The sequence below is a fragment of the Colobus angolensis genome, unplaced genomic scaffold, assembly GCF_000951035.1.
Source record: "Colobus angolensis palliatus isolate OR3802 unplaced genomic scaffold, Cang.pa_1.0 Scaffold124, whole genome shotgun sequence".
NCBI lineage: Eukaryota > Metazoa > Chordata > Mammalia > Primates > Cercopithecidae > Colobus > Colobus angolensis.
The window spans coordinates 1010865-1038074 of record NW_012113586.1 but is presented as its reverse complement, the minus strand read 5'-3'; the positions used below and the strand labels follow the sequence as shown (position 1 = coordinate 1038074).

At 42.9% G+C, this 27210-nt stretch overlaps 2 pseudogenes; one reads left to right on the top strand and one right to left on the bottom strand.

The window, feature by feature from the left end:
• Window positions 1-344: 344 nt before the first annotated feature.
• On the bottom strand, window positions 345-973 carry LOC105505375 (annotated as a pseudogene).
• Window positions 974-4929: 3956 nt separating this feature from the next.
• On the top strand, window positions 4930-12503 carry LOC105505266 (annotated as a pseudogene).
• Window positions 12504-27210: the final 14707 nt, after the last annotated feature.

The window sequence follows — 27210 nt, the reverse complement described above, 5'->3', positions numbered from 1 at the left end:
TGTTAGCTCGGATGGTCTCGATCTCCTGACCTCGTGATCCGCCCGTCTCAGCCTCCCAAAGTGCTGGGATTACAGGCTTGAGCCACCGCGCCCGGCCTAATTTTTTTTAATAAATTAAGCTTTGTGGGGGGAAAAGCATGCAAACTAACAAAACAAGTCTGCAGGCTGGACCCAGGCCTAATACTTCGGATTTTCCATTTCTGCTCCCAGTTTAGTGGTCCAGCTGGGGAGATAAAATATGAGACATGTTAGGTGCTGTGCACAGTAAATGTGCAGAGTGCCATAAGAAAGGAAAGTGCTTCCAGAGGATTTATTCCCATAGGGGATTCATAGGGTCCTTACATTTAGGCAAGGATGACCTCACCCACAGCCTTGGTAGCACCAGTAGAGGCAGGGATGATTTTCTGGACAGACCCGTGACCGTCATGCCACAGCTTCCCAGAGGGGCCGTCCAAAGTCTTCTGACTGGCAGTGATGGTGTATACTGTGTTCACGAGTCTTTCCACAATACCAAAATTGTCATGGATGACCTTGGACAGGGGTGCTCAGCAGTTGGTCGGACAGGAGTCATTGCTGATGATCTTGAACCTGTTGTCATACTTCTCATGGTTCACATCCATCAGAAACCTGGGGACGTTAGCACTGGGGGCAGAGATGATGGCCCTTTTGACTCCCCTCTGGAAGTGAGCCCCAACTTCTCCGTGGTAGTGAAGACACTGATGGACTCCACAAGGTACTCAGTGACAGCATTGCCATATTTGATTTTGGTAGGATCTAGCTTTCCATTGATGACAAGCTTCCCATTCTCAGCCTTGACAGTGCCATGGAATTCGCCATGGGTGGAATCATACTGGAACATGTAGGCCATGTAGTTGAGCTAAATTAAGGGGTCATTGATGGCGACAATATCCACTTTACCAGAGTTAAAAGCAGCCCTGGTGACCAGACACCCAATACAGCCAAATCCGTTTATTCAGGCCCTCAGCTTCATTAGGTTGTCTCAGGGATGTGGTTGGAGCAAAACAGGACAATGTGGCTGCCTGTGGAACAGGAAGAGAGAACTAGCTACAGCATATTATTTAACACATGGTTATCATATCAAGAAAGTCTTCAAAAACTCTGATGCCAATAGGGTATGGCTCAGATGGGCATCACTTTACACAGCATGCTGAAATTCCCTGAGCATGTAGACAATTCAGTTGTCTCAGCATCACTTGTTTAAAAGACTATCCTTTTCCTTCATTGAATTTACTTTTGTCAAAATCAAGTGACCATAAGAATTTAGGCCATTAACTCACACATAAGCAAAAATTCCCTCAAAATGGATTATAGGTCTAAATGTAAGGGCTAAATTATGCACATCTTAGAAGAAAGCACAGATTAACATATTCATGATCTTGAATTAGGCAAAACCCCAACTTTTCCTGGTAAAAGGGAAAAAGTTTAAAAACGAGACATGATCAAAACTAAAAATGTTTGCATTTTGAAAGACATCAATAAGAAAATGAAAAGATAAGCTATAGACTAAGAAAACAATTTCAAATCACATATTTGATAAAGACTTGTATCCAGAATATAAAATACACTTACAATTAAACACAAACAGATAAATAACCCAGTTTTAAAATGGGGAAGATATCTGAATAGCATTTAATCGAAAAGATATAAGAATGGCCAGTAAAACACATGAAAAGATGGTCAGCATCATCAGTCAGCAGGGAAATGCAAATCAAAACTACAATGTGATACCACTTCTTACCCACTAGAATGCTATAATGAAAAAGAAAGACAGTAACAATTGGAGGAAGTGAAAAAACAATGATGTGAAAAATTGAAATACTCATGCATTGTTGATGGGACAGGGAGCCACACCAGAAAACAATTTGGCAGTTTCTTAAAACATTAAAGATACATTTACCATATGACTTAGCAGTGTCACTCCTACCTGTCTACCACAAAGAAATAAAAATGTATGTCAACATGACACGTGAATGTGAATATTTATATCAGTTTTATTCATAATAGTCCAAAAAGTAGAAGCACATTGAATATCTATCAACTGATAAGTGAATAAACTAATGGGAGTCATCCATACAATTTAATGGGATTTGGCACCTAAAAGGAACGAAATATTGATACGTGCTACAACATAGGTGAACCATAAAAGTATATTAAGCTAAGTGAAGGAAGATGGATACAAAAGACCACATATTATATGATTCCATTTATACAGTGTCCAGAAAATCAAATCTGTGGAGTCAGAAAATCAGTTATGGGCTTCCTAGAGCTGGGGGGTTTGGAATAAGGGGTGCCAACTGATAAGCATGAGGGATTCCTTAGGAATGATAGAAATGTTCCAAAACAGGACTGTGATGATGGTCACACAACTCTAAAATGTTACTAAAAATAATTGAACTGTGCCTTAAAACAGTTGAATGTTATGATATATCAATTATGCCTCAGTAAAGTTGTTTAAAAATAAAAGAAAGTTGGTAGTTTGGCTCACAACAGTCTTGCCCTTTGTTTTATTTCTCATGTTCCTAAAGAAAGTGAGATATTTATTGGTTTAAAGAAAGCTTATATTTATTGGTTCCACTCAGAGACTCCAAGAGAGACACTGGTTGAAATCTATCAGCCTCCAGAACTCTCAACAGCTAAGGGAATGAGCGATACTGTCCTGAAGGAGATGAGGGTTACCTAAGGTGTACTCCAGCATCTGCTACGGCAGGCAAAGGCATGCGATGCACCTGGTTGGCCTCAGATAGTGCTCCACAAGTCTCAGCAAGACCCAGGGCCTGTAGCTAGTTCTGCTAGCTTCAGAGAACAAGCTGCTACATCTTGCAGAACAGGGTCAACCTTTCTAGGCAAGTGGGTTTGAAGCAGTGGTAGTCAGGTTCCAAGTATTAGATGAACGTCTACAATGTGGGAGGAGAGCAAGACCCAGGGTGGAGTTTCAAACCAAATCATTTGTAGAGTATTACTTCCAACAACTTCAGAAAGCATTATTTTCCAGGGCTTATGGCATTTTCACCAACATAGACCATATGCTGGACCATAAAACAAGTCTCAATATATATCCAAGGACCAAAATCATACAGAGTATATGCTCTGGCCACAATAGGATTTAATTAGAAATCCATAACAATAAGATATCTAGAAGACTCCCAATCGTAGAAAACAAGCAACATATGTTGAATAACACTTTGGTCATAGGCGAACTCACAAGAAAAAGTTCATTAACTGAGTGATGATGACCCAGTGCCTCAAAATGTCGGACGCAGCTGACATAGTGCTTAGAGAGAGATTGACAACTTTAAATGCCTGTAGTGGAAATAAGCAAAGGAGTAAAGTCAATTATCTATGCTTTCATCATAACAACCCTGAAAAAGAAGAGTAAAATAAACCCAAAGTTAATAACTGTAAGCCAATTATGAAAATAATGAAAATCATGAAATATAAAAATGAATAAACAATAGAGAAAATCAGTAGTTAATTTTTCTGTACACGATGCACAAAACTAAATTTTAAAATGATTTTATATTTAAACATATATCCAGAACCATGGAGATCTTAGAAGAATAAATTATGAAAATATAGGAAATTGAAATAGAAAATGGGAATTCTGTGGGAATAAAAATCAGAAAGTAGTTGCCTCTGAGATTGATTGGGCGGAGGGCAGGGAAATAATAGGTAACAGTTGGAAAACACCTTTATGGAGGGAAGGAAATGGTCTATATCTTCGTTGAGTGGTACTTACATGGGCTTATATAACTGTCAAAGTTCATTGGCACTGAACACTTAAGATCTGGGCATTTTAATGCATATAAATGACACTTTGATTTTTTAAAATAGAGGAAAGTGTTTTGGGGAGCTTATGGTAGTGATACTGGGCAGTTGTCAGGCATAGACTACAGAAGCATTCACAGCATATTCAGTTCAGGAATTTGCTGAGAATGGTTTTGCAGCCAAAAATACGGGATAAGTTCAAACATCTATGGTAAGAGTCATTGGGTCATACAACCAGAAATCCCCACTCTTGTGGTACAGGCCATATAATTAAGCGATTATCACTAGATAGCTTACCTTCAGTGATGTTCTTTGTCTAGGAATCCAAAGCTCTCCAGGGGAAAATTGCAATTGAGGTTTTGGATATATTGGGTAGGAGAGAAAGTCACCTCATATAAAACTTAGTGATTGGAGCTGTCAACATTGCAAACTTCTAAACCTTGCAAGACAAGAGCAACATCTCAAATGATAGTCTGAGAGAGGAGATAACGGGCTAATGTGGATTTCCTCCCAAATGTATCTACTGCGCAAGGTCAGAGTTCACATTGCACTTGAAGAGTTCTCCCAGTCTACTTTAACTTCACAGGTTGCAGATCCCAGAGAGCTGGTATCAACTGACCAGTGTCCTGTTAAGTCTAAACCCAAGACTCTTTATCACATTGCAGCCTTGAATTTCTCTTTTTCTCTTTCTGTTCCTGGGAGATTAAACTTCTCTTTCTGTTCCTGGGAGATAAAACTTAAAGGTCACTGTTCTTCTGAGTAAAGGGATCCTGAAGGAGCAGAGAGCAATGAGTTTGTGGCAGGAGTTCATGGTGATAATGAGTGAGCCAGAAGCCACAATGCACAAAGCTCCAGGCTTGCCTCAAAGGATGAGGCGACCAGCACCCTGACTACTCTGTGCAGCTATTAATAATCTAACTGATGGTTAGAGCTTTTTCATTTTCTTGCAGCTACTTCTGGCAATGGTGGGATATGGAATTTTTGCAAAAAAAAAAAAATTGGGTGGAAGTAAAAAGGCATCTGTGTGAGTGTATAAACATCTGATCTCCCTTTTTAGCCCTCTCTAGGGTCACCATACAGTAAGATCTTCTCCCCAGCATCTTCTGTTTCCTGGCGAGTGTTTCCTGCTACCTCGGATTGGCCATGACGGGCTGGAGCTGCCTTGTGAGAGCAGCAGGAGGGTTTCTGGGTCAGAGGATCATCTGCCTGTTGGTGGAGGAGACAGAGCTGAAGGAGATCAGGGCCTTGGACAAGGCCTTCAGACCAGGACTGAGGGAGGAATTTTCTAGTAAGTAAACTTGAGTCATAGTTGTGTGGCTCCAGCTTAAACCCTGCATGGGTGTGGGGAGGTGGACCTTGTCTAGCAAGTTAGGGAAAGTTGTAGCAAAATCTAGGCCAATCCCACATACAAAGTCATTAAAAAGGAAACATTAAAGAGTATAAAATGTCATAGTGTGAAATATACTGAATGGGGTGTCCAGAGACTGGATTCTGGCCCTGACCCAGAACTTGAGAGGCAGCCACCTCAGCCTCCAGGCCTCTTTTCTTCTATTAAGAAAACCCCACATCTGTTCTCTTTCTTGTCTATAACTCTTTTATGTCTGAAGCTTTTTGTCTTGGCTATTGCTTTACAACATTCACAAAGGACACCATTACCCTAAAGACCTCACCAGTGGGTCCTGCCTCTCTAGACTGTGCTGGACTTTGTTTTGTTTGGAAGCCTCCTTAGGATTTTTAGTGAAGGGAAAATAAAAGGGAGCGAAGGTAAAGATAAGTGTGTAAGTGTTTGTGTGGTGTGTGTGTGTGTGTCAGAAAGAGAGAGAAAAAAATGAGGAGGAGAGAGAATGAGAAAGTCAGTGAATGAATGAGAATGAGAGAGAATAGGAGAGAGAGAGGGCATCAGTGAGAGGAAGAGAGTGTGCTCAAGTGCACAGTACAAAGCAGAGACAGAGTAAGAGGCAGTATGAGGTTGGACATGCCTCATTTAGATTTCTTATAAATGGCTTTTAAAAAAAAAAAACAAAAAACATTTATCTCTGTTGCTCAATGCCCCAAAGAAATTGATGGCAGAATTTGCTGTAGCAACTCCTTGTGCAAAAAAACCCCATGAGGAAGGTACAAAATGGGTCACATCTAACTGGACAATGAACCCATCAAGGTCTAGAAACATAAAGTTACTCACCAATGCCATCTGCCAATGTATAGCAGCGCTCAGGCCAGAGCTTCCTTCCAGAGGCTCCATCACTTGGCCATTGGGTTGATGCTTGGCAAAGTGGGTCTTCAGTCTCTCTCTTTGCCTCTCTGTGTGCCCCAAACCAATTCCCTGTCCACCTCCCCAACCCAGGGGATTGGGGGGACTGTGTGTCTACATGGGGGCTCTGGCTGCCCAGACGGTCCTCCCCTGCCCACAGAAAAGCTCCCACTTGACAGCACTCAGAGACCACACCCAACAATCTACTCTTCTTTCCCTCTCCCAGAGAAGAGTGGCCTCTTCAAAAGTCCCATTTCCTCCACCTTCTGTTTTAATGGTGTCTTTGATAAACAAATATTAACATATCACCAATATTAAATGTTTGTAATCTTTATATCTCACCAATATTTGCGCTCTAACACCTGATACCGGAAAAAAAGTAATGCTCAGCCTAAGGGAACCGTTCACCTATGGTGAAAATTCAGAAGGTATAATGAATGGGTGGGGGCCTGCATGAAGATAAAAACAGAGAATCTATTCAGTGTTCTTTCTGTGTCAGGCACTGGGCTAAACATTTTGCATGTGTCGACTCATTTGCTCCTCATAACAACCCTATGAGATCGGTTTTTTATCATCCTCCTTTCTCACAGATGAGGAGACAGTCAGAGAGAGGTTAATTAACTTGTTCAAGGTTCCACAGTTATAATATGGTAAAGCTGGATTTGAATACACACAGTCTAGTGCAGCATCTGTGTGCTTAAGCAGTAGTTAGTCTAGCAGCTTCTAGAAGGAGGAAGCTATAGCTCCATCAACAAAGTCCCCTTTCCTGGTGCCTCTTGATCCCTGCAAACTCATTTGCAAACAGTCCTTTTCTCCCCGCTTTGGACTTCTTCTGCTTTGAAATAGCAATTTCTTTGAGCCAGTCTGTCTGAATTCGGCAACAAAGGAGAAGCAGAGGAAGGCAGCAGAGTAGGGAGAGGAGGGGGAAATACAAACAGAAAATTCCACTCTCAGGCTATTACCATGTCTTCCCAGCAGCCTCTTCCCTGGCTCCTCCCACTGCAGGCCCTTCTTGGAGATGCCTGACTATGGGAAGGGGCTAGAAGCAGACAAAACATGGCACATGCATTAAGAGAGTAAATGGTCCCGCCTGTACCCCAGGAAGGAATTTCTCCAGCCTTGAGTTTTTCACCTGAATTTCACTCTTACAATTATTTGGCCTTTGTTGCCAATTTCAGTTAAACTGGCTTATTCTTACTCTTTCTCAGAAAAGTTGATTCTAAACAGCCGGTCCTGCACCTGAGGTACAGAGTACAAGGCTTGAGGTGAGGTGGACAGGTTTGAGCCTTACTAGAAGCCTGACCTTAGATCTGTCCTTTAACTTATCTGAGCCTCAGTTTCCTCACCAATAAAGTGGGACTCAAAATACCTACCTTACAAGGTAGCTGTAAAAGGAAAGAAGCAAGCTGTGGGCTGTATGCAGATTATAAAGCACAAATGAGTGTAGAGTATTTATCTGAGCTCCATGTAGCATGGTGTTCATTTTGGGGCTAATTCCAGCTGACAACTTTACTGGCAGCGTCACTTCCTGTGGATTTCAGAGAAGCCTGAAGATATGGATGTTATATCCACTGCCCTTGGCTGGACACTAGATATCTGGGATGTTAGTTCATCGGTGGATAACTCATTTTCAGCGTTGCTATCTGCTTTTGATGATATTTGATAAGAGTTTTTCAATGAAATTCATCATTTACGCCCATTCTCAATTTCCTAGTAATGGCTCCACTCTCCTCCCAGTTGCCCAAGCAGGAAACCACAGGGGTGATTTTATCTTCTTTTCCTCTCAGCCCAGATCCAATAGGTACCAGGACCTTCAAGGTAAGGTCTGACATTCATACCTGGTATATCTCTCCCCTCCTCTGCTTCTACTGCTGGACTCTGGTTCCAGTCCTCGTCTAAACATTGGCACAGACATTCTGATTAATCTCTTGATCACCTGGCTTTCTCATATCACCTGTATCTGTCCATTTTATATCCTCAAGTCAAGGTTAACTTCCTACACCACAACTCTGCCTCTGTTTCTCTCTCTCTCTCTCTCTCTCTTTCTTTTCTTTTTTCTTTTTCTTTTTTTTTTGAGAAAGGGTCTTGCTCTACCCCCCAGGCTGGAGTGCAGAGGTGCAATCTCAGCTCACTGCCACCTTCACCTCTTGGGCTCCATCCATCCTTCATCCATCTTTCTGCCTCAGCTTCCAGAGTAGCAAAGACTGTAGACAGATGCCACCACACAGGGCTAATTTTTGTATTTTTAGTAGAGACGGGGTTTCACCAGGTTGTCCAGGCTGGTCTGGACCCTCCAGGCGCAAGCTATCCACCCACCTTGGCCTCCCAAAGTTCCAAAAATTGCTTATTTATATTTGCAATGCAAAAAGAAATAGGCATGAGCCACCACACCTGGCCTGTTTCTCTTTTTATTCCAAATATCAATAAGCATTTTTCTTTGACATGATGCTGGAGACCCAAAATCATGATTCCATACGTGATTCCTCATTACCTACAAAATTAAATTAACTTTTTCCCTTTTATACCCAACTCTCCACAATCACCCTAGGCTCCTTAAGAAATTTGGTGAGTCTCCCATGACTCTAGCAATGCTTATATTCCAGGTACACCTGACAGCTCACTGCTCAGATTACTTTTCTGAAATGAGATATGGTAGAAACAGATGTTTGCTTTCCTAGTAAACTGCGACACGTGCTGATTTCTGTGCCTTTGTTTGTTTGTTCTTTCCATGGAGTGTACACCCTCCACTCTAACACCCCGCTCTAACCGCCCTTGAACACCTATGTAACATCACCTTTATCAGAAAACTTCCCAACCAGATCCAGAAATCATTCCTATGACCTGAACTGTGTTCACAAAGAGCTCCAGAACAAGACCAAGCTGACAGTGCTGGAAGGAGACATTCTGGATGAGCCATTTCTGAAGAGAGCCTGCCAGGAAGTCTTGGTCGTCATCCACACCTCCTGTATCATTGATGTCTTCCGTGTCACTCACAGAGAGTCCATCATGAATGTCAATGTGAATGGTACAGTGGCCTGGGGAGGAGATGGACCAAGGTGGGGAAATGAGGATCAGAAAGGAGGGCAGGAAGGAAAGAGAAGTCTCTCCACTGAACACCTGCTGTGCTCTGGGCCAAGTGGCTTTGCTGATCACTACCAACTAGGGGAACTCAAGGCTGCTGTTTTCAGTTTCATAGATGAGAAAACTAGGATTGAGCAAAGACAAGCAACTTGTCCAAAGTCCCACAGGTGAGTAAGTAAGTAAGTAGGAGAGTTCGACTTTAAACTCACTCCTGTGTGACTCCAAAGGCTGTGGAAGCTCTTTCTAATGTGGCCCCAGTCAAAAGTCAATTAATCTCAGACTTCAGGCTCTTGAAATCCAGTTACCCCTTGGCTCCCCAGACCAGAATCAGACCTTCCAGGTGTCACCATAGTCATCATTTTGAACCTTGTGTGCAGGCTGATAAGAACATTCAGAGCCCTCCTGCCCACCTCAAAGAAGAAGTCCTCTCGAGAGAACTAGCAAAGCTGGTTCACAGAGGTCTGTCAGGACAGAATTATCTAGCACATGCCTTCCCACAATATTTTTTTTAACAATAAGAGTTTCCCAGTGTACCAGAATGCAATCTGTTCAGCTCACCACAGGGTCTGCTATTACATAGCTGTTTCCAGCCAGGTGCCCAAAGTGCACCCTCATTCAATCCTCATCCCTTAAATGCTTGGTGGTCTTTCTGAATTGTCACTTTCCAACCTACTTTAAATTCAGACACATTTCCTTAAGGAATCTTCTAATGCACTCTCACTCTCTGATCTCCAGAGCCTCTTCAGCACTACAGCACCCCAACCCCCGGCCTGGCCCTCCACATTCAGTCTACTCAAACTCCTTTTCTTTTTTTTCTTTTTTTTTTTTTTTGACAGAGTTTCACTCTTGTCACCCAGGCTGGAGTGCAGTGGCGTGATCTCGGCTCACTGCAACCTCCACCTCCCAGGTTCAAGTGATTCTCCTGCCTCAGCTTCCCAATGTAGCTGAGATTACAGGTGCCCACTACCACACCAAGCTAATTTTTTTTGTGTATGTGTATTTTTAGTAGAGATGGGGTTTCACCGTGTTGGCCAGGCTGGTCTTGAATTCCTGACCTCAGGTGATCCACCCACCTCCGTCTCCCAAAGTGTTGGGATTACAGGCATGAGCCACCGCACCCAGCCTCAAACTCCTTTTCTAAAGCAACTAATTGCTTTTGAGTCGCCAGTGTCATCTCAAAAAAAAAAAAAAAAACCCTTTCCAGTTGCTACTTACCCATACCTCTAAGTACCTCTACAGTGAAAGAAGGATGCTAAGAGTAACCAGTTTTTTTATTTTAATTCCTGCTCTCCTCAGCTCCGTACAACAGGGGATATGAAATGACAGGGGAAGTGTTAGAGACATCTGTTTCCTAAAACCATTATCACTCCCAAGCTTAGAAAATACTTCACAATGTTGATCAATTCCCCCTTGAAGGCAAACTAACTCCAAATTTTCTCCCTCATTGGATTAATTTTTGAAAACCTGAGACTGTCTCTCCAGAAATTCAAATTGCACAGAGACTTTAAATTGGGAGGCTCTTTCCCAGGGAACACACAATCAGGAAAAGAGTGTGGGTCTCCAGCATGTTCCCACAACCCACTGTTTGTTCAATGTCCAGAGATGGTCCTTGTGACAAAGTTTTATTAGTACTCAACAAAATGAGAAAAATATTAACAATTTCATGTATATTGAAGAGTGTATATTGCCTGCATACTATGTATTTGTGTGTGTGTCATGTGAATTCTTCCACTACCCTTTTGTGCCTAAGAACTGGGACTATCCATACACTCAGAGTATTTTTAGATTTTAAATGTACTGTCTTTAATGGTATTGATGAAAAATCATAATTATTCAATGTCTACATGGCAAAACAAAAAGTGACAACCCGAGGTCATTTTCCAAAATTAAGGTACACACACACACAAACACACACACACATAGACACATACATGAAACCCAAAAGTCTAAAAATTCTTGCTCTCCAGAACCCACATGTCAGTTTCTTTTCATCTTTGTGTTTTTCCTGTGGTTGTAGCGTGGCCCAGTGTTAGTCAGAGCCACAGAAGAATGTATCCAGAGTCTGTTACAACCACTGCACTTGGGAGTGAGGAGTGGGGCACATGGATCTGTGTATGTGGTTGGCCCCCCTTAGGGATATTTCTTGACACTGACAGCATGCTCTTTGTGGGCAGGTACTCAGCTCCTGTTGGAGGCCTGTGTCCAAGATAGTGCGCCAGTCTTCATCTACCCCAGTGCCCTAGAGGTAGCCAGGCCCAACTCCTACAAGGAAATCATCGAGAATGCCCATGAACGAGACTGTCTGGAAAACACATGATCTGCTCCATATCCACACAGCAAAAAGCTCACTGAGAAGGCTGTGCTGGCAGCTAATGGAAGGACTCTGAAAAATGGTGATACCTTTTACACTTGTGCCTTAAGACCCATGTATATCTATGGAGAAGGAAGCCCATTTCTTACTGCCAATATAAATGAGGCCCTGAACAACAATGGGATCCTGTCAAGTGTTGGCAAGTTCTCCACAGTCAACCCAGTCTATATTGGCAATGTGGCCTGGGCCCATATTCTGGCCTTGAGGGCCCTGCAGGACCCCAAGAAGGCCCTAAGTGTCGGAGGGCAGTTCTACTACATCTCAGATGACACATCTCACCAAAGATATGATAATCTTAATTACATCCTGAGCAAAGAGTTCGGCCTCTGCCTTGATTCCAGATGGAATCAAGGTACTGGATTGGTTTCCTGCTGGAAATAGTGAGCTTCCTGCTCAGGCCAATTTGCACCTATCGACCGCCCTTCAGTCGTCACACAGTGACATTGTCAAATAGCGTGTTCACCTTCTCTTACAAGAAGGCTCAGCGAGATCTGGCATATGAGCCACTCTACAGCTGGGAGGAAGCCAAGCAGAAAACCGTGGAGTGGGTTGGTTCCCTTGTGGACCAGCACAAGGAGACCCTGAAGTCCAAGACTCAGTGATTTAAGGATGACAGAGATGTGCATGTGGGTGTTGTTAGATGTCATCAAGCTCCACCCTCCTGGCTTCATACAGAAGGTGACAAGGGCAAAAGTCCAGGTCCTGCTGCCTCCCTTTCACATAATAGCCAACTTATTGTCTTCCTCATGTCATTAAAACCTGCCCATTCCCTGGCCCAACCAGAAGTTTTCTGTCCTAATCGTATACCAGAGGACAGACAATGTGATTTGCTTTTTCCAAATCTCAGTGGCTGATTCTGAACAATTGTGGTCTCTTTTATCTTGAGGGTCTCTTTTTACTACCAGAACTCCATTTCTCCTCCTAAATGAGAAAGGATTTCTTTTCTTTTAAATCTCCTGTCTCTTCACACAGTTCAATGAAACAGGCAATAAATGTTTTAATGCTTAACCTGGAGGGAGGTATGGTTTCTGTTAATACATACTTTCCTCCTTTCCCTTTCATTTCCAGGTATCACCATCTCCAACTTAGAAAAGTAGCATGAAACCGGGATTGGGGGGTGGGCAGAGTAGTGGGAGGGTCAGGAAGGGTGGTTGAAGGCTGAATAAGCTCTACCTTATTTCAGACATGTACAACATGAGCTACATATGACATATATTACCTGATTTAATACTCATCTGAAACCCGAGGCGCGGTGACTATTTCCATTTTATTGGTGAGGAAATTTGTTCACAGTCAACTGATTAGTGGCTAGGCCTGCTATCAGGAAATTGGTCAAGAAAGTCCCTATGTTTCCACCAAATCAAACAGCCTGAACTGGCCTTGTCAGTGGTACAGCAGAGCATTGGAGCATGGGGTGCCAATCCTTGGGAGAGCCCTGGCTTACTTGGGTTACCTCCTTCTTGCACAATCCCATGCAGGGGACTCTCTAGAATCCAGAAGATTCCCTGAGGGGCATCTGGAAGGGCTTGCATGCCTTACTAAATGGCCTTGAGCAGGGGAGAGCAAGCAAAAATGCATCCAGCCTCCACCAGCTTTAGTGCCAATTTCCTTGAAGGTCTCTAGGACACACCTGGCTATAAGTGTGTTGGCCATTCTAGTCATTAATAACCTTGCATTTCACCCTTTCAAATCACACAATGAAGCCACACCATGGGTTCCTGGGCAAGTAAAGGGAACAAGTGTGAACGTCTTCAAAATATACCTCCTCTTCAGCTCAAAAAATAGAATTGTACTATCCCACATCCCCAGATTTAACTGCCTCTTCCTCTTTCTTTATCCTTCTCTCCTTTGAATCACATCCTTTCTTCCTTTACTCTTCCATCTCCTTAGCCACTTTCCTTCCCTCCATCTCCCTTTTAGTCACTTGCCTCTTATTCTTCTCAATGTGCCTAAGAAGTGGAGACAAATCAGGACAAGTTGGGGGACTTCAATGACGACATAGTCAATAACCAACCAAAGAAGCAACAGTAAAAAACAAACAAACAAACAAAATCCAGTCTCAGGGCCATCAGGGACAGTAGAACTGAAGCAGGTGAGGAGGTTGCTGTGGGGTCAAAGTGTGTGGAGGGGAAGCTGTCTCCCTCTGCACCTGGGTGTGACAGCAATGATGACAGTCACACCCAAGATCAAGATGGCTTCTTTCCTACACAGGAAATTTACACATCATTAATCAGTTGAATTTGATTATCACAAAGGATATAGTATCAGTGTTCGTTCTGATGGGAAAAGAGAAAAACATTCTGGCCCAGGTGAACAGGTTTCCACCACTTTCAAAACCCCAAGGAACCGATGATCAGCACTAGCATCAGGGTGGAGTGGCCCCAGGCAATGGGGTAAGGTGAAAATTGCAGCACCCCTCCTTCCCCGTCCTCTGCACAAAATGCCAAGAGCCAGCATCTGTCCAGCTCTTGAAAGGCATGCACACCATCCATATGTCAATGCAAAATTGTACGGGAGGGAAAGGAGGGTGGTGGAATCTGGGACAAGAGCCCTTCCTCCTTGTTTTTTAGCCTAGTGAAACCCCACACCTATGAACCACCAGGGCAATTTTCACAGGGAAGGAAAGGGAAAGGACATATCTCCATCGGGCAGCAAGGAGTGATCGAAGAGAGACGAGGGAATCGGATGGCTAGCATTCTCAACTGAACAAGCATAGAGGCCTTGTTGTGTTGTAGCCAACAATATGTGCCATCCCTTCTTACAGCTACAGGTGCCAGGTGGGCAGAGATCCTGCACCAAGCCCCACCGCACCTCACGTGATGCATCACACAGGAGCAGCAAAATCTCAGAGGGAAGAACAAGGAAACCAGACCCAGCGGGCACTTTTGGGTCTGTTTTCTTCACCTGCATGGCTCTGCAAGGTACCTAGCAAAGGAATAAATGAAAGCACGGGCAAGTGCTCAGTCACCGGCTTAAGAGCTAGGTGTTTATGAGTACAGAGAATGGATCTGAGCTGAAGTCACTGGGAAAAGCCACAGGAGCCCATGGGGCTTGAATGAGGCCTCGGATTCTTGGGTCCAGGCAGGGGGCACAGCCAGGGTAGTGGTTTGGAGGAGGACAAGGGGCATGAAGAGCCCCTCAACTGCTGGGAAGCATGTACAGAGGGCAGATGAGGAGCTCAGGTGCAAGATTCAGCCACCGACCAGACAGGCAGGCTCTGAGGGCCTGGGTGGGGTGTGGAACCCACAGTGGTCTGCTGAGAACTGGCAGGAAAGTGGTGGGAGGCCAATTATTATGTGAAATCTTTTGATTTCTAAATATTAGTTACTAACTCTAAATTTGAAAAAGCAGTGTGAAGACCAGCTTTAAGAGGGATGTGTGGGCTAGTGTTCAAACTGTACATGTAATATTTTGTTTAAAAAGAGGGTGGCAAGGTGTCAGCAGCAAATCTGTTCATTCTTGGTGATGTCCCAAATATACATTATTGTATCATATTTTCAAATTTTCTGTATGTTTAACACAGGTTATTTTTTAATAAATTAAATTTGGTTGGGGAATAATATGCAAATTAACAAAACACATTCAAAGGCTGGACCCAGGCTTAAGGCCTCCAATTTTCCACTTCTGCTCCCAGTCTAGCAGTCCAGTGAGGGAGATAAAATACAAGACATGTTAGGTGCTGTGCACAGTAAATGTGCAGAGTGTCGTAACAGAGGATAGTGCTTCCGGATGATCCATTCCCCTGGGGATTCATGGGGTCCTTGCATTTGGGCTGGATATCAAAAGATGGGTAGGATATCAAAAGATATCAACAGACAGGAATTGAGTGAAAGTATTCCAGGCAGAAGCAACGCAGTCTGCAAAGACCCAGGTGGAGAATGGTCACTTTTCGGCAACAATGAGACCAGACTAGAGAGCACAGGCCAGGGGAGAACTGGAAGATGCACCTGGAAAAAAATGATGGGCACAGACCATGATCACCCATGGTCACCCCTGGAGACACCCCGCCTCCTTCCTTCATCACCCTCCGAGTAGGAGTCCTGGGACCCCCCCTTAGAGATGACTTGACATTCAATTACTTCACATATAACATGCCTCGTGTTCTCTCAAAAACTGGACTCTATGGGAAAAGAAAGTCTCCTCTAGCTATGAATATTGATGGTGATGCTAAAAGCTGGGACATCGTTCACTATGCAATGGGAATTGTTCAGCCGTCCCTGGAAGATTACGATGGCAGTATTTTGTAGGATGGACTGAAAGAGATGACGAGGATACTTCAAGAATCTAGGTAAGAAATGAAGCCCTGATTTATGTGTTGGTAACAAAAGTGAATACAGGGGCAACTGAGGCAGGTCCAAGGCAGAATGACCTAGTTTAGACAGGACTGGGTGTGGGCACAGAACTCTAATGCACCCACTTTCTCAAGCCAGAAGCCTGGATGGCAGCCCCAGACTCCTTCCACCTATCATTCAGGGCTACCAACTTTACCTCCACAACACTTCTTGCATGTGTCTTCTTCCTCCCTGGTAACATCATTCCGACTTCTACCCCCCACAGGCCTCCCCACTTTGGAGAGTCACCCATGAATCTATTTGCAGGAGTCCAGAGTTGTGTCTCCAAACTAGTCTCACCATGCCACTCCCTTCCTTAGAACCAACCACTGGGTGGAGCCCCAGGACTGTCAGGGTGAGCCTGAGAGCCTCAGCATAACATATAGGACCTCTGAAGACCTGGGCCCCCCTGCCTGACACTCCAGATTAATTCTTACCACCAATCCCTGTTCTATCCCCAGATTCTCCTAATTTTTGCCTCAACAATTTCCCAAAACTCAGGGCTTCCTGTGTGCAGTGTGCTTTTACATCTACCCATGCCAGTGCATGGCATTCCTTCTGCTTAGAGGGTGCCCAGCTCTCCTGCCTGTGCATCCTTCCCAGGTTCTTCTTTTACATCCTCCATGCTTTGTGCATATCTAGTTGCACTGCCATTAATTTTTTATGTATATATCCTGTTCCCCATCCCTACACTGCCATATCCTGAGGACAATAATTCACCATATCATCTCTCTGTCCCCAGTGTCTGACACAAAATAGACACATGGGCTGATGGAGGAATGGACGGATGCATGGATGGATGAATGGGTGGGTGGGTGGATGGATGGATGGATGGGTGGATGGATGGATGGATGAATGGATGAATAAAACACAAGCAAACAGAACTGTTAGAATGGAGAGAGGAAGAGATGGGGAGTCAGGAAGCAGAATGCATTGAATGACAAAGCAAGAAAGAATTCAAAGATGACTTTTCAAGGTGTTGATGAACCTGAAGAACCTGGATTATCATGATGAGAATGGAAAAAAAGGGAAGCCACACGGCAGGTATGGGGTTGAGAATGAACTTATTTGTGTTATGTGAAGAGTGAATGTAGGAGTGAGAGGCCCATGAGCAGGGAAAAGGAAATGCTGATGAAGGTGAAGTCCAGCTGTCATGGTTATAAAGGGATTGGGAATTAGATCCAAAACCTGAAATCGTGCAATGCCTGGAGCATTTTTATACTACAAAAAAGAAGAAAGAAAGAGAGAGAGAGAGAGACAGAAAGAAAGAAAAAAGAAAGAAAGAAAGAAAGAAAGAAAGAAAGAAAGAAAGAAAGAAAGAAAGAAAGAAAGAGAAAGAGAGAGAGAGAAGGAAGGAAGGAAGGAAGGGGGAAAAAAGAAAGAAAGAAAGAAAGAAAGAAAGAAAGAAAGAAAGAAAGAAAGAAAGAAAGAAAGAGAAATTGCTTTTAAAAACTGAATTCAAAAGAGAGTTTCCCACTCTTAGGAGACTCAGGTGAGGACCACTCAACCTCTCCGGGTACATGTGCTTCTTAAGACATCAGGGGACTCGGGGGGAAATTTGGGTGGGAGTTCTTTCCCTTTATCACAGCCCATGATCTCACCCAAGGGTAATGAGCAGGGAATTGAGACGGTGTTCTGAGGCATGAAAGAGGTTCATTATGAGGAAGTGGAGGGGGAAGTCTGGATGAACAGAAGGTGCCTCAGCCATTCTCTCCCCAAAGGCAGGGGTCACTGGGGTCAGTTACAGACTCCAAAATAGTCAGTAACCTGTTCTGGAAACCTAAAGCTCCCTATTGCATAGTGCAGTCTTTTCTCAAGAAATGGAAGAACCAGCACTATAGAAGTCAACCCTTCTTCCTAATCAGGTACTGTTGACAGAAGGGTGGGTGTGAGATGGGCTGCAGGCCTATGGTCATCCTAACATGAACCCTGGCCACTGAGGTAGGAATACCCTTCTTATGAGCCCAGCCCTAACTCCATCTCGCACCATCTGGAGTCTGTCAAATCTCTGGTGTAGCTCTCAGCAGGGCAGCTGTGAGGGCATATGGCTCATGAGGTCATACAGGGCCTGTGCTTGGCTTAAGGGACTGACATGAGACCCTGCATTTTATTTTGCACCGATCCTATCCCTGTAAAATATGCAGCCAGTCCTAATTATGAGAACTTCTTTTAGCAGCAGGCAAAACGACTATTGTTCATTGATCAATCATGGGTAAATGGAAAAGGCTCTCTTGCTCCCCCAGGGCAGTTTAATGTCTTTGTAGAATTCAGATTATAGAGCTAAAGAGGGCTTCATCAGGCATGGTGGTGCAGGTTTCAGCAACATTGAACATTGGCTCTGTCAATCCAGTGAATCTCAGGCTGTGAAGTTGTGTCTGTGATTTCTCCCAAATCTATTAACTTCAACACAGAAATCAGCAGAACTACTTCAGCAGAAGCCTTGAGGTGACCCTCGTTTCAGACATTCACTAGTGCTATACTTGACAAGGGAAATGTCTAGTCAGATCCTTTTCCAGCCCCTTGACAAAGTGAGCTAGCTTTTCCAAGGTCACACACTGTCCTTTCCCACTCAACAAAGCCAGGTACAGTGCACATTGCCTGATTTGCAGCAGTGGTGGGGACTCTGACTTACAGTTGCAAAGTCCTTGGCAGAGAATCTACTTAACTTCGAGCTTTTGCTGAATGTACCATCTCGCCCTAGCATAACATGTGAAGCCTTGACATGAAGAAGTTCTCCCTGTCCACCTCTCACCCCCTGCAGTCCTTGGTGCCCCTGAAAATCATACTTACAGTTGGCAAAATAATTCACCACAAGCATGTTGGGCAGGAAGGGAACAAAATCAGCCTTCACCTTCGCCCTTAAATGGTGTTGGAATGTGCAAGCATCTCTACCTCTCTCATCTTTGTCTCCCTAGCACTGAGCACTAGGCCTGGCACTTGCCCATTCAGCTGAGGGGTGAACTTCTCAGGGTCTCTGCTCTTTATGAGTCACAGCTTTGGGGCCGGGGAAGGCCAGCTGTACACAGATGGTATCAGAACACCCACGCAGAATCACTCCCTACTTCAGCCCTAGTAGGTCCAGAAAAGCATCTCAGTGGAGTGTCTTTAGTGAATAAAAAGAATGCGTAGAACTACTTTCGATGAATCCCTGGTCTCCAGGAAATGGAGTCTGCCAATACTTTTACTTAGGTTGAACATCTTTCAAATATATGAGTGGGAAAGTCAGCTTGAACACTGCATGTACACTGATACCTTTTTCAACCTTCCTGAACAGAGGGCAATGTGGTATATGGAACAAATTGCTGCCCACCACATTGGCTTCCAAAGTTGACATTCCCAGCTGCTGGAATGAGGCAGGGCACTGGCTGGATGCAGAGAGCACTGTGAACAGTGGTTTGGATCCCAGGGGAGCAGCTGGAAATTGAAACCCATTGGAATGTGCTTTGGGTTAGCAGAGATGAACTTAAAACCACAGTCTGGCAGCAGAAAACTGCAATCTGCAGGACACTTGTGGCTGTCACAATGAGAGGAGCAAGTACTAGGCAATTCATGCTGGAGACTGGCCAGGTGTGCTCCTCCCCTCCCACACGGGCAGAGAGGACGGAAATTATGTTAATGCCAAGGGCAGCTGAGAAAAGGAGTCATGCCTGGGGTTTTGATTTGATAAGTGAGCTGAGTTGGGAAACTAAAGATTCATGAGAATAGGGGAAGAAGAGAGACTATGAGTGGCAAGGATGGTGAAGGCCAGCAGCAGCCTTCCACTGCTAGATTGATGGAAGCAGTGGAAGTTATCTGATGGACAGCCAAGACAGGCACTTTTCCTGGCTCTTATTATATTGTCTTCACTATTTGGAGCAGTTGTGTGAAAGGTGGGCCTACCGGGAGCAGACAAAGCCTGTTGCACCTTGCACTGCCCTTTGCCTCTGTAATTCTGGTGGAGGAGAGTATTTAAGCCTTATGTGTTATACTTACTGGAATCCGCAAGAAAGAATGGGGGTTCCTAATTGGTCCTACAGAGTTCTTAACCCTGTTTCTTCATTAAAATCACCTGGAGAGTTTCTACAAAATTACAGGTACTTAGGCTTCACTCTAACTAATCACTCTTTACATTTAAAAGAAAAAAAAAAAACAGCTCTCCAAGGTTAAGAAAATCTGCAGCTTAAACTAATCAAACCTCAAGAATTCCAAGATGACCAGGTGCAGTTTCTCTAATCGGAATGTGGGCAGAGGCCCACTCACAGAAAAGTTAGAGATAGCTGGGCATGGACACTCATGTCTATAATCCCAGCACTCTGGGAGGCCAAGGTGGGAGGATCACTTGAACCAGGATTTTGAGACCACCCTGGGCAACATAGGGAGACCCCATCTCTACAAAATTAAAAATGTGTAAAAGTCTAGCCAGGCATGGTGGTGCACACCTGTGGTCCCAGCCACTCCTTAGACTGAGGTAGGAGAATCTCTTGGCCTGGGAAGTTGAGGATTGAGCCACTGCACATCAGTATTCTAGGTGACAGAGCAAGACCCTGTCTCAAAAAAACAAAAACAAGAAAGAAAGAAGGTTAGAGAAAAAAATATATCTGTCTAAATGAATAGTGTCAGCACTGACTTTTCCCGTGATCTGTCTTGCTGCTTGCCAAACTCTGTTTTCCATACAACAGCCTGAGATTTTTTTTAAGTAAAATCAAATCTTATGTCTTACCTATTTAAAACCTTTCTGTGGCTTCCCATTCCATTTACTATACACTCTAAGCTGATCTCCAGCTCTCCCGGACACTGAATGATCTGCTGAACTTTCTAGCTCCTCACCACTTCCCTTTTACTCGTGATGCCCCAGAGAGATCAACCTTTCTTCTAGTCCATAAACAAGCAAAACTTTCTTGCCTCTAAATCTTCACATTTCTCATTCCCTTTACATAAAATGGTGTTCCTCATTTTCTTATGGTTGGCTCTCTGTTGACGTGTAGATCTCAGCTGAACTGTCACCTCCCTAAAGAGGTGAGATTCACTGACCATCCTCTTCCAAATACGCTCCGCTTCACGCATCACATCACCCTGTTTCTCCCCTCCTGTTACCAAAACCTACATTTAACTTCTAGTTGTAGATTTTATTGTTTATCTGTATCCTCATAGGGACCTCAGACAGTCTTGCGCCCTGCTACGTTCCCAAGAGCTTAGAATCATGCCCAATGTCACAGAGGGCCTCATAAATATTTATTAAATAAATTAATCCAGGAAGGCAAAGCCAGATCAAAATACATCAGCACATCTGGAAAATTATAGCCATCCAAGGAGGAAAACAGTGAGTTAGGATGGAACCCAGCAGAATGGGTCACTACCTAACCCAACAGACCTGAAAAGTCTTCTATCATTCCTTGACTGGACACTTTTCTGCGTGAATCCATGCCATAGTACAGGTTCACTTTTGCCCATATTAACCCACAGAGCCAAGAGCTGGGTCAAAAGAACATTAGCATGGGAAACACCAAAAGAGAAAGCAGTCCCACAGCAGACCTGGTAATAACTTTTAAGGCCTATTTGCTTAACCCAAATATATGTATAGGGTGTCTACCACCCACATATTTAGAAAGGAAAAATGAAGTATGGCCGTACAGCTCTGCTTGCCTATAACTGCAATTCAGAACCCAAAATTAAAAAGAAGTGAACAACCAAACTTTCAAAACAGCACTCCCTTGAGAAATTAGTTCATAAAATGTGTGACTCAAAGCACTCCCTTTGGTTCTTCTCAGAATAAAATATCTTAAAAGGGCAGATCAGTAATGACTGAAACCGTCAGTGGATTACAATTTTTTGCACATCCTATATATCTCTAGGAAATAAGTATGGAACTTCGAACTCTGGACAGAAGAGCTATACCTACAAAATATTTTCCAACAGAACTCATACTCTCTATCTGTTAAACAGAGCAGCACAGTCAAACCAGATGAAAGGAAAATATAAAGCAGGTGTCGTTAGAATACTTGGAAGTGTAGTGGATAATTTGGAGAATGACGGTCATTGAAAAGAAGCTCAGAAGTCTAAAGTAGATGTCATTGTTAATGGGTTGATAAAAATAAAAATGAAATTCACCATGCTCCCAGTGTTAGGCCTTAATTTTTTATGTAGGTGTCAAATTGTCTGCTGCATTGGTGGCTGATAATTTGAGGCCAAAGAGGGAGTCTTTACTCTGGCAGCCAGGATGGAGTGCTTGTGCTGAAAGTTTAGGGACATACTAAGAAAGCACATATCTAGGGGTGACTGACTGACTGACACAGCAGCCACAGTTGCATTATGGGACAGGATGCCTAGATGATCATGGGCCTTGAAGATGACCTTCAACACCCTTATTTGCATGGCAACATGTGACTTGAAACAAAATGGAAGCTTCATGGTTTAGGCCATTTTGTGCTAGTATAACAAAATATACCAGATTGGATAATTTACAAATAACAGAAACTTATTTCTAATGTTCCAGAGTCTGGGAAGTCCATGATCAAGGTGTCAGTAGGTTCCATGTATGGTGAGAGCCCTGTGTCTCTTTCCAAGACAGCATCTTGTTGCCGCATCCTCTGCAAAAGGTAGACACTGTGTCTTCATGTGGCAGAAGAATGGAAGGGGTCAGCTAGTTTTCTGAAGCCCTTTCATAAGGACACTTACTCCATTCGTGAAAACCCTGTCCTCATATGTTCATCACTTTCTAAAGGCTCCAGCTCTAAACATTATCACGTTGGCAATTGAGTTTCAACACGTGAATCTGATTCAGACCATACAAGTTCACAAGATTAAAAAGAATATGAGACAAGAGTGATCTTGATACAGCTTAACTCATGCACTGCTGCAAGGGACTTCGGGAATATTTTTTACTTTGAGTCACAGAGCCAAGGCCAGAAAGAACAGAACAAGAAAGAACAGAGGAGCAAAGAAAAGCCTAAAATATTCTTTGTCCTGCCCTACTATGTGACAGGATTTTATGGCCCACTGGCTAATGTCTATTTTGTGCAATGCACTGAACTCCAAGAAAAGTAACAGAGTTTTCAAATAAGAAATTCAGGGACCCTGAAAGCAAATTAATATTGGCTAGCCCAGTTCTTCACCAGTAAATGAGAAAGGAGATATGTTTATTTTGGTCATATTGGATAGTTTTAATAGATAGATGGAGGCTTTCTCAATAAAGTACTACAGAGCTAAATGAATGGGAGAGATTAAAGTCTAAGAAATCTTCTCTAACCCAGCGGTCCCCAAGAACACGGCCTCAGACAGTGGGCAGACTCATCAAGAGCTGTCCCACCAGCCACATCCCACAGCAAATGACCAAACCTAGGCAGACTTTGCTCTCCTCTGGCCTGTTCCCCAGCCCTCATACCCCTGTCATCCATCAGGAATCACCCTCACAGACAGTGAGACTTGGTGCCCTTTCTAGAACTTTACTCTTTGGAATTTCCCTTCTAAATCATAGAACTCTTTGTCAAATACCATCCTTCTTAGCCTCGTTCCATTTGTGTTGAGTTCATAACTGTGGTCTCATGATTCTCCTCACAGCTGGAAAAGATAAGAACATTTCGGTATTAAATTATTCTTTGTGGTTAAGTAAATAAATTTTAAAAGCCTTGAAGATAAAACTTGAAATTAGAATAAGCATAAGTATGATAGTGTCTGCTCCTCCAAACACCCAATCAGAATCTCGCAAATCAATTTTTTTCATGCTTTCCTGCTTGTTAGTGATCATGTTGCAACATCTCCCCAAGTTTCCTTTATTACAAGGACTTCAGTGCAGGTGTAGTGGCCCACTTAAGGTCATCTCTTCAACCATGAAATCACCAGCTGAGGACTTAGGGGAGTCATTAGAGATTGGTTTGTGGTAAGAGTGAAACAAATCACACGAGCATATGGTATTAAAATAATGTGGCATACAGACAATGACATTAGCTTGCTTTACAAGAAAATGTAGTAGAAGCTCTCTTTGTATACATCTACCTAGTCATAACTGTGCTCCTGGACACACATGTGTATAATTTTTTAAGTTGCAACTGGGCTTGGAGGGCTAGATCAAAAATTCCAAGGGAAATGAGCAAGCAAGCTGTTCTCCATTGCTCAGAACATGGGAAAAGGAATGCCCACAGTAAACTGAAGAGATGCATACAAAAATCTCAGAAGGAATCTCTTCAATTCTGAAAATGTCTTACATTTGGAATGCAATCTGATAGGAAGAAAGGCGTAAGACCTGAACAGACACCCACCAAAGAAGATACATAGATTACAAAAAAGCATATGAAAGGATACGAAACATCATATGTCATTACAGAATTGCAAACTAAAAATTACCACTGCACACCCATTAGAATGGTGATAATCCATAACACTGACAACACCAAAAGCCAGCAAGAGTGTGGAGCATTAGGAACGCTCATCCACTGCTGGTGGGGATGCAAAACGGTACAGTTTGTAAGGCAGTTTGGCAGTTTCTTCTAAAGCTATACATATTCTTAACACATTGTCCAGCAATCATGCTGTATTGCATTTACACAAATAAATAAGAAACTTATGTCCACATAAAAAAGCACTTTTAGGTTAGATCTTTATAGCAGTTTTATTCATGATTATCGAAACTTGGAAGCAGTCAAATCATCCTTCAATAGTTGAATGGGTAGTGGAATATTATTCAGTACTAAAAAAGTAAGAGCTATCAAGCCACAAAAAGACATGGGGGAAACATAAATGTATATTACTAGATGCAAGAAACCAAAATGAACAGGCTACATGCAGTGTGATTCCAAATACATGACATCCTGGAAAAGGCAAGACCTTGGAGACAGTAAAAAGTCAATGGCTGTAGGAATCAAGATATACATAGGGATGAATAGGCAGAGCACAGAGGATTTTTAGGACAGATGATACTAAAATGGTGTTTACATGTCAGTATACATTTGTCAAAATTCAGAGAATGTGCAAGACCAAGAGTAAACTGTGGACTTTGAGTGATAAAGATGTGTCAATGCAAATCAATTGATTGTACAAAATGTACCATTCTGGTGCAGGATGTTGATAGTGAGGGAGTCTGTGTATATGTGGGAGTGGGAGTATATGAGAACTCTCTGCACTTTCCCTCAATTTTGTTGTGAAGCTAAAACTGTTATAGAAAATAAAGTCTATTTTAAAAATTAAATGAGAAAATATAAGTAAAGCATCTTATATATAGTGAAGGACTTAATTAATATATTAGAGCTCATTATGTAGAGCTTTCTATATGCAAGGAGATGTCCCATATGACCTCTTGGTCTGATCTCAACTGATTTTTCCTTAAAATAAATATCTGGAGTGAACTTGCTGGGTCAAGTGTGTGAAAGTTTAAAATATTTTGTCAAATACTCACCAAAAATTTGCATAAACTTACACTTCCACAAATAACACGCCTGTCTCCCCACATCTTCACCAACACATAGAAACTTCAGTGACTCTAACATTTGCTAAACCACTTGTAGTTTTCAAAGTGAGTTTAGCTAAGGGTGAATATTCTTTCTAATGCAAGAGAAATCCCCAAGGAAAGAAGGTAGCTTGCTGAAAGTATGACAGCCTACCTCTTCCTTTCCTTTTTTTTTTTTTTTTTTTTGAGATGGAGTCTCCCTCTGTCACCCAGGCTGGAGTGCAGTGGCACAATCTCGGCCCACTGCAACCTCTGCCTCCTGGGTTCTAGCAATTCTCCTGCCTCAATAAGCTGGGATTACAGGCACGTGCCACCACACCCACCTAATTTTTTTGCATTTTTAGTAGAGATGGGGTTTCACCATGTTGGCCACGCTGGTCTCAGACTCCTGACCTCAGGTGATCCACCTACCATGGCCTCCCAAAATGCTGGAATTACAGGTATGAGCCACTGCGCCTGGCTTTTTTTTTTTTTCTTAAACATCGGAATTCCAAGAACTCTGGGATTGGCACAAAGTTCTGATTTCCTCAGAAGACTCAACTAGGGAAATACCTACTTTCAAGCTCACTTACGTAGTTGTTGGAAGATTCACTTCCTCGAAGCTTATTGGACCGAGAACCTCAGTTCCCCTTTGACTGTTGGCTGCCCTCAGTTCATTGCCATATTGTCCTCTCCAGCATGGCAACTTGCTTCATCCAGCCCAATGAGAAAGAGGAAATGTAAAATCAAGACAGAAGTAACAATCTTTTCTAACCTAATCATAGAAATAACATTCCATCATTTTTGTCTTATCATACTGATTAAAAGCAAGTTACTAGGGTCAGCCCACACACAAAGGAATGAATACGAAGAAGTAGAAATCACTGGAGTCACCTTAGAGGCTGGCTACCATATCATCATTGTCATCCTCTGGAGCGGCTGGTTGAATGGTATCTATGTGACCTTCCCTAAATAACTGACAAACAGAGAATTAAGTAGGGCATGGAAAAGAGATTTTGCTAAAGCCTTCTCCTTCCTCACCCCAAAGGCCTTGCTGGGAAAGACAGCCAAGTTGAGCTCATATAAACCAAAAGCTCTGCCCCCAGCTCTCCCTGTATGGTGAAGGGGATGGCCCATTTTTCTTTACTTCTGAAAACTGACTCTTCAAGTACACTTCAAATACCTGGGATCCTACTCATATCCATGTTTTAGATGGGAGGAAAATTGCTTCTCCTTGGCAAACAACTTTGGCCTGGGCAGTGGTCTCAGCCTCTCATCAGTACGGAAAACTTTCTATTTTATTCATTGTTGTGGTCACTGCTCTCTTCTATTTCTTTTTATGTATTAGTTCATAAGAGCTAAGTTTCAAAAGCACTAAGACATTCAAGAGTCCTTGATTGTTCACTCATCCTTCCTTTCGTTATTCAATAAACATTTATGAAGTTTCTATTACGTGTCAGATGTTGTGCAAATTCTTATGGTGATAAAAAGATGTATGAGACACAGATGCTTTATCAAATCAAACACTCAAAAATGTTTGAACATTTGCTCTGTACAAGGTGCCGAGGATTCATAAAGGCAGCAGTCCAGTTTTAAGACAACACAACAAAAACAAACTCTCGACTCCACTGGCTGTAACACCTTTTTACTAAGATCTTCATGGCACAATATCTTGAACAGGTGTTTATTAATAGTCACTCTCTTCACATTTTTCTTCTATTCCTCAACACACAGATGAATTGTGGTTTGGACTTTCCAATTGAACTTTCAACCCAACAGTTCCTGGAAATTTCTCGTACCAAATTACTTAAGATGTTGTCAAAATCAATAATCAGTTATTTTCCTATTGCATTTGATGCGTCACCATCATCCAACATAATGGTCCACACTCTTCTTGAAACACTTTATTTGCTTGACTTTTACAAGGTCATCTCCTCCTAATTTTCCTCCTGCCTGCTACCAACTCCCACTCAGTATATTTAGCTGGTCCCTT